The sequence below is a fragment of the Ranitomeya variabilis genome, chromosome 5 (assembly GCF_051348905.1).
Source record: "Ranitomeya variabilis isolate aRanVar5 chromosome 5, aRanVar5.hap1, whole genome shotgun sequence".
Classification (NCBI taxonomy): Eukaryota; Metazoa; Chordata; class Amphibia; order Anura; family Dendrobatidae; genus Ranitomeya; species Ranitomeya variabilis.
In genome coordinates this window covers 645,490,320-645,499,251 of record NC_135236.1, presented here as the reverse complement: position 1 = coordinate 645,499,251, position 8,932 = coordinate 645,490,320, and the positions used below count along the sequence as shown (strand labels likewise).

At 40.2% G+C, this 8,932-nt stretch overlaps 1 protein-coding gene across 1 annotated transcript in view; it reads left to right on the top strand.

The window, feature by feature from the left end:
* Positions 1-319: 319 nt before the first annotated feature.
* The window catches only part of PDGFRB (platelet derived growth factor receptor beta), a 127,445-nt gene continuing 118,832 nt past the window's right edge, over positions 320-8,932 (top strand). The window contains exon 1 of the mRNA XM_077266313.1: positions 320-921. The gene's annotated coding sequence lies outside the window, so the exon portion shown is untranslated. The remainder of the gene's footprint in view (positions 922-8,932) is intronic.

Here is an 8,932-nt window from a genome sequence, read left to right as displayed (position 1 = left end):
TGTTTTATGTATTAAACAGGTGGTCCACTGATTTCAATCTGCAACTCAGGAAAACTAAACACTTGCTCCCAGGTTTACCCCTATATTACAGTTGATAAAGGCAGTGGCGTACCATGTAATTAGCACATTTTTGGGTGTACCCTCTAAGAAAAAAGTATTGCCCCCAGTGGATGATTTCATTGATACAGTCGTATATAAGCATTATAAAGGTTTCCCTATGGAGGACTCTCATTTTAATTTGTAACGTCAGAAATAATACAAGTCGGACTTTAATGAAATCATGAGTCAGCAGCTGGCATCACTTGTGGATTTTCTAAACATCCCCTCATATCCTGAGACCAGAAAGAAAGACAGGGATAAATCAGGCAGAATTGGAAACAGACTCTCAGTCACCCTCACACTGAGGGGAGAGCAGGAGGGGGAGGCACTTCGTCAAAAAAAAAAAAAAAATCAAGAAAAAGAAAAGGGGAGTAGAAGAATAAGACAGTCCAGCTGAGCGGAGACAGCTTCTGACTTCTCTGTTTCTTTCTTTGACTTTTCTTCTTCCTTCTTCTTAGGAAAACACTTAATTGACTCTCAAATTACGTTTTGTTGACAAGCTTAAAGAAACAAATTTTGAAAAAAAAGTTTTGTAAAAGTTTCCGAACTTTAAGATGCTCTCGGACTTTCTCCTGGCTCAATCCATTCTACAACACATTTTGTGTTAACAACTTGGCAAAAGTTCTTTTTTTTTTTCTTTCTTTCTTTTCCTGGAGCCTTTCGTTATTGAAACCAATGGAAAAATTTGCGAAACATTCCAGCATTTAACTTGAAGGCTTCAGAGAAGAAAAAAAAAATCTGAAAAGAAAAAAGGAAAACAGGAAAAGGGTATCTGAATGTCTTCTGCAGAGATTTAAAGGAGCCTGACGATCACGCTGCCGGGTAAGTTGGAAAGTACGTGCATGTGTAGCTTTAGAAAAAAACTTTTTGGCAACTTCATTGTTTGGGAAAGTGAACGACTTGATCCTATCAGAATGAAAATGAAGGTTGTGTGAGCGGAATATACATTTACTGATTATTTAATGGGTCGCGTCAGATAGAGGGAAGATCAAGATGATCTCCAAAGTATCTCCGATGGATGGGGATGGAGGTCATATTAATTTACTAATGCACAAAGTGACCGATCTATATAAAATCCATAGGATATACATCATATATCGTCTTTTTACTAATCGACCCAGAGATCCACCCCAGCAGTCCAGATTTTGACACAAACTGGCATCCGCCCATCTGACTCTTATGGGATGATGTGTGTTAATAACCGCTTTAAAACCCGAAAAAAAAATGTTGCCTGTGAAGTAACGCAAGCAGCGATGGCCGCACTCCAGGTCACTGTCGCGGATTGCTTGAAAACTTCAGTTTGTCCTTAAAGACACGTTATTGCATTTCACAACTTTTTGGCAATGGTTACTGTGTTTGTAGAAAGAAAATGCCTGAATGTCTGAGGAAGCAAAGTGATATCCCGCTAGGGAAGAGAAGGTTTTGACAGGTTGAAGATGGAAACAGTCAGCAGTTTGATACCATAGTAGATGGATAATATGAAGTCAGCTGTGGGTGTTTACTAACACGATCTAACTGACCATGTTGTGCCAAGGATGATATTCGGGGGTCTCTATCCACCTCTCCAATGACGAGGCATTCACACACAGCGGCAATCCGGCAGCTGATAACCTGTGCCCCCGCAGTCTTTCCACTTTTTCTCCGGCACAATCATTTGATCTTGTTTCACCTACAAATTTTATGATTGGCCGCATGGTCCGGCATTTGAAACAGCTGTTTTCTTGCAAGATCAAGTGTTACTGCGGCTGACAGGCATAACATGAATGTGTTTGCAAATTATGGTTCGTGAAGACCACCGTATGTTCGATCCAAGTGAAATCCAGAAAAGCAAAATATCGCACTCAAACCAATGTTATTCTATGGGGATGGGCATAAGTCTGTCCGGGGAAAAATCGCAGCATGAGCAAGTCAGTGGGTCCATCAAAAAAATTGGACCGCACTTTGATGATGTCCGAGTGCGGTCCAATTTACACAGAGGGACAGAAAGGAGAAAATAGAGAAATTTCCTTCTCTACATCTGAGAGTTTCAAAGTTTGATCAGAGGGTGAATAACGTAACTGTCACGATCAGTTGTGTGACCCAAGACTTACAGTAGTTTTTTCCAGAAAGTGTGTCTCTATTAATTGATCAAATATAATCGTTAAGAGTTTGCCTACTACTTTTACATTGATGGCCTATGCTTAGGATAGGTCATCAATGTCTGATCGGCTGGGGTCCAACACCTGACACCCCTGCCAAACAACTGTGATCGGTGTTGGTGGCCGGTAATTCTCATATGCGGAGCTGGTCGTCAACTGGTAGTGGCAGAGGCTTCATATTGCTCATCTGCCTCCTATTGATTTGAATAGGAAACGGCCAGCTCGCAAGTAAGTACTTCCGGCCAGTGGCTATCAACACCGATAACAGCTGGGTGTCTGACCCCGGCCGATCAGATATTGATTACCTATCCTATGGATAGGTCATCAATGTAAAAGTAGTGGACACCACATTTAATAATTATATTTGAACAACTAATAGAGCCACACTTGCTGGTGAAAAACTACTTTTAAGTCTTGGGTCACACAACCAAGAAAATAGTGACAATTATGCTATTCACACTCTGATCAAACTCTGAAACTCTCAGATTTAGAGAATAAAATATCCTAAGGATAGGTCATCAATCAAAAAGTAATGGACAACCTCTTTAATTCGGGGGCGCAGATACCATTGGTGCCCAGTGCAGCTGCATAGGGGCCCAATAGGTAAAGGGGCCGCTTCCATCTCCAAATGAAGAACTATTGGACTTCAAAGAACTCACAAACTTATCTTGCACAGGAGTCCTCTTCTGTCTCTGTCCACCCCTGCATTAATTAATTGTCACAAATTAATTATAAATAAAATCGCCATGGCTGTCAAGATCTCTGCTTGCTGTCATTTAATAAGGACCTTTAATATTTACTTCCTTGGAACAATAATCCATTCTGGTCATGTGATGAAACAGGAGCTCAGCTTGTCAAAAGAGAGAGCTGATATCTGTACTGTTGAGTTGACCAAAAAGATTCTGGTCCAGCGCCTGGTGTCGGTAGCCCATGGCCACCAGATGGGAGCACTGCGAATCCCCTACAACCTGTGGCATCCCCAGTGCCTGTTCTGATTAGTAAACCCCTGTGAGGTCATTATGCATGATATTGCGAGGTCCACTAATCAGAAGAGGTGCCAGGGAAGCAACGAGTGGTAGGAGGTTTAGCAGTTTCTCAAGCTGGTTGACATAGTAACATAGTAACATAGTTAGTAAGGCCGAAAAAAGACATTTGTCCATCCAGTTCAGCCTATATTCCATCATAATAAATCCCCAGATCTACGTCCTTCTACAGAACCTAATAATTGTATGATACAATATTGTTCTGCTCCAGGAAGACATCCAGGCCTCTCTTGAACCCCTCGACTGAGTTCGCCATCACCACCTCCTCAGGCAAGGAATTCCAGATTCTCACTGCCCTAACAGTAAAGAATCCTCTTCTATGTTGGTGGAAAAACCTTCTCTCCTCCAGACGCAAAGAATGCCCCCTTGTTCCCGGGGCACAATCCTTTGGGTTAAAGTGGTTGTCCATGATATTTTAAAAATGGCCCCAACATTCTGGATAAATCCCCTGCTACTCCAGCCACACTAATGCATTGGTGTCAAGTCTTGTAGTAATGATGTGTGAACCACACACAGATTTTACCACTACAGCCAATCACTGGCCCCATCACCGATAATAGCAAGGTGATCACTCTATGGGCGGACATATCATTGATGCAACCTGTGAGGCCCAAGAAGTAAGGTGGCCCACATTCAGCTCCAAAGCAGCAAAGAGCTTCTGTCATAGAACTATGGGACTGCAAAGGGGCCCTCAGTGGACCAGATAGACCACTGATTGGCTGCAGCAGTCATTTTAGGACAGTTCACAAAGACTGTAAGGACCACGTGTGAGGCAATACTGGCTAGGGCACTGATTTTATTATTTAATCGCCCCCCATCCTTTCTACTTTTTGGCAATTAATTTAATATCTGAGACAACCCATTTAATGTTTCAGACTATGGCAGGAAACCAAGGGCCACACATATGGCGCCAATACCAATCACATCATGATAAGAATGCATGGGCCAAGTCCTGCCAGACAACTAGATCCAGTCGTCCAGGCTTATGTATCAGGCCAAAGTTTTCTACCAAAAGTTTCTATGAAGTTTGCGATAATTTATATTGGACGGTGTTAGCACTGGGGTAAAAAATGAATATGGGAATTAATGGATCAGAAGCGCATCCGTTCAGAACTAATAGTCAATATATTATTAGTTTGTAAAGGATGTTTCCACTACATGTGACTACTAGTGATGAGCGAGTATACTCATTGCTCGGGTTTTCCCGAGCACGCTCGGGTGGTCTCCGAGTATTTGTTAGTGTTCGGAGATTAAGTTTTCATCACCGCAGCTGAATGATTTACAGCTACTAGCCAGGCTGAGTACATGTGAGGATCCCCTAGTAACCAGGCAACCCCCACATGTACTCAGGCTGGCTAGTAGCTGTAAATCATTCAGCTGCCACAATGAAAACTTAATCTCCGAACACTAACAAATACCCGGAGATCACCCGAGCGTGCTCGGGAAAACCCGAGCAACGAGTACACTCGCTCATCACTATTGACTACTTTTTGCATTTGCTAAAACTGGAGCAGTCGTCACTCGTCCACTTTGAAACTTTTCAACTTTAGAAGTGACAGTGACAAATAACACCAGTCGCGGCCTGGAAAAGTGGCGTCAAACATCGCTCAGGCTGAACAAGTGTTGGTACATAGCAGCCGAGTTAATGGTATTCCGACATTTGTTTGTGCCGTAACATATCCCAACAACTGATCACAAGACCTCTCAGAGTATCGCAACTCTTCATTCACAGCCTAAAGGACATGCTGCCAGTGATTGTCACATTCTGTCTAATATGTAAAAAATGCCCATTATTTTATTAAATTGTAAATTAGAAAAGCTGCAAAAATTGGCGTTTTTTTTTTTTTAAATATACATTAAAAAATATTAACATTTTTTTGATTCGGTTGCGGCGGCTGTTTTTGCAGATAGTACAGCCATATTGATTATCACAGTTAAATTATCCTCTCAGACTAAAGGTAAATCGGTCATTTTGTTAATGCGTTGATAGAGTGGCAGCTTTACTAACAGTTTTGGAGGCATAATTCAAAAATTACAGCCAAAATGGCTGGACTTCCTGCTATAATTGTTTGTAAAAATAGCGGCTGCAAAAAAACAGAAAAAGGTCGAAACATCTTTATGTATATAAAATATGACTAAAATACTTTGCTTTCTTCTTCAACTTTGGATTTCCTAATAAGATACCAATTTTATGGTTTGCGGGAAAATCCACTTTAAGAAACTGCAGAGCCAGCCACAACTATACCACTATATGGTATGCAGCTACTTGGGGCGTATCACGGAGATTAGAAAGTTATTTTGGAACGAGTGTAAAAGAGATGGCCAGGTTAAATTAGATGTCAATGCTGTGGGACTTCACAATGGCCTTGTGGAGTAAAGCTAGCCATGACGGCAACAATTAAGGTCTGATTTCGAAAACTATTTATCCCCAAAATGAAAACTAAACCATTTCTACAGGGATGTAGCCCCAGTAAAAATCATACGTATAGTATAGCTTTTAGTGGCTCAGTTGGCATAAATAATATATATAATTTGTATGCAACGAGGAGGCTTCGGTGCCCCCTTGGTGTGGCCAAGGTTTCTTGCATCATCACCCTCCCTTAATTTGCATAATGAGCATTTTGTCATATCGTGATTGACAGTGCACTCTGCAGCCACACTCACATTTCTGCAGTTCAATATTGAGCGTCAGCGATGACATTATGTGAGTGCAGCTGCAGTATCCGTGCGGGGGTGTAGAGCCGCCGACTGCCATTGACTGGGCTGCACTCAGTCAGTCAGTGGTTCTGCACCTCTGTATGGGGCTTGGTATTGTACAGGGACAGCTCATATAGTGTTCTGTCAATCAAGATATGAGAGTGCTCAGTATGCAAATTTAGGGGGCGCAACACTGACCTCTTGGCCACCCTAAGGGGACACTGAGGCCCCCCCCCCCATTTGGAAACAAAATAAATATTAATTTATGCCAACTAAATCCCTAAAATATTACAGGTATGAGTTCTATAGGGGTCAAGCCCTTTACATACCTGTATACGTGGTTTTGTAAGCATTTGGGGGGTGATAGACTCTTTAAAGAATCCAATTAGGAAATTCTGAGTTAACAGTGGGAGAATCCATATTCAAGCATCAGGATCATTGTTTATTAGCTTTAACGTAGAGTCCTTATCTTATACTGTCAGTCCACTAGATTTTAATGGGAGCTGTGTAATACTTTATTTCACCTGTGGAGGCACTGCAGGAGAACTGATCACTTGCTGCCAGGTTCCCACACAGATTACAACTGATAAATGGGTTCACAGTTGCAACACAATTAGTTAGTTAGAATATCTACAAATGATAATGTTGATATTCTGGACCCTCCAATACTTCTTGTTCAGATAGACAGACGATTTTTATTTATTTCACCTCTCCACATTCATGTTTTGAACACACATTACTTTTTATTCTTACATCAGCTTCAATATGCTTTTTATGAGACAAGCAGACATTTTTAGATGGCATTTTGCAAAACATATACTTTTATTAAATTTGTTATGGGTTAAGTGGAGAAGAAAAATGGGCAATCATCATAAATAATTTGTTGCAACTACAAGTATTTCAAATTCGTCCATTTCATTTACTGGTGACATTTATTTAAAAAAATGTATTTCAAAAATGCAATTAATCTACATGTTTTTTTTAATTATTTTTAGTAATTTTATCAAATGAAACTCTGATTTTAATTTTTCAGCCTTTTTTTTTTTACCCCTAATGTACTAGTATCTCTTTGTACCTGTACATTATGCCTGTAAAGAAGAACATTCAGAGAATATTATTATCCGACTGTTGTGATCTGAACCCATCAGCCGAACAGAGTACTTTTATCCCCAATAGAATGGAGCTTCAGTCTTCATAGAGGAAGAGGACTACAATTTTATAGCATCATCTTGCCAAATCAGATCTCATACGTGGCACTGACGAGGGGCAATACCCCAAAACACTGTTTGCAAATTAAGATTCTGATTTGCTTTTTATTCTAAGTCGTATTGCAAGGCCTGTTAAAGTGTCGATGGTGATTTGCAGGATTTCTGCTTCCAACAAGTGTATAGAGTTCTTGTCCTCTTACTCTCTGATGAGGCAATTTGCATATTTAATTTCCCAGAGGAGCATTGTACGGCGTATAAGCTTCCTTAATTTGGCATGCCAGGAGCGGTGTGTCACTATCCACAAGGAGAAACGTTACCCTTAGACTGTCGGGGATAAAAATTTCACTGTTCTGACAATCGGTGACAGTTTCAGTAATTGGACCCCCACCGATAAGTAAGTTATCACCTATCAAAAGTTTCAATTTTACTGTAATGCCCCCACTGTGAACATGAAGAATTACAATGTGTGTACTTCAGGAGAGAACAGGTCCTTTAGAGTGTGCGACCTTCTTTATTGAGACTATACCCACTGGCCAAGAGATAAGGGCCTTGACCAGAATTTGACACCTAAAAAATTAGAATTTTTATCTTTATTAGCCTATATGAGTTTTCCACCCCCTTTAAATAGTATAGTACGGGACTAATTTATTTATTGTCTGTGGTATAATCCTGTGGGATTACAATAGCAATACTGCATGAACATCTATAGACCCTTTATGGTTTCGACTCCTGTAGGATACAGGGACGTGAATAAAACTGAATGCACAATATATAGTGTAATATATACACAATGATGAGTAGACATGAGTAAAAATCAGGCATGAGCCACAAATTAGAAAAAAAGGAAAGATATAAACACAGGATGTATGTAATTTCCAGAGTGGAGTAAGTAATATGCATGAGAAGGTAGTCTATGAATTTTTCCAAGATCTGATGACATCATCAAGGTACAAGGCACTGAGTGGTTCTTGTCCTGATGTCAAGGCCAGTCTAAATATTGTTGCACCATGTAAAGTATTATAAAAAGCTGATGGTTAAAGAGAGTCATCCCTTCCCCCCCATAAAATAATATAAATAATTTTTAAAATAAAAATCATGGATTGTTTTCTATTTTAGTAGGAAATTTTCCTTAAATTAAATGTAAAAAAAAAAAAACCAGAAGGAAACATCCTATGCACTGTGAACCCATAATAACACCTACTTATAGGAAACAAGGGTTAAACGGTTAGAAAAGCAACACGTCTCACTTCCTGCTCGTGGCATCGTCGATGTATCTGATTTAGTTTAGTCTAAACCTTTTTCACATAAAATGCCAAAATGACGTTCTGCCTAGAAAACTTATTTTCCTGGAACTTTGGAGTTCCCCTGTTTTTAACATCCCGTATGTGAGCCAAAGCAATGATTATTTAAAGGTTTTGCCTTTGAAACAGAAACTTTCCAGAATTTAAAAGCTTGATGCAGAGCCATCATAAAATTACTCACAACTGTGGAGCAAGCATTGTCTCTGTCCACGAAGAGATACAGGTTCCATATGAGTGACATATATCAATGATGCCCATACAAACATTTTTTTATTGCCAAAAACAATTTTTAAAAGTGCAGCTCATTTTATGCTAATTAGTCAGGACTAGTCCAAAGGGCCATCACTTCCCCAGACTAGTCCAGCTTCAGTTTCTGTAGTCAAACCCTTTTGGACGTGATTGACACTTGCGCACTTCATTCCAGCACTCCACATGCATGTCACATC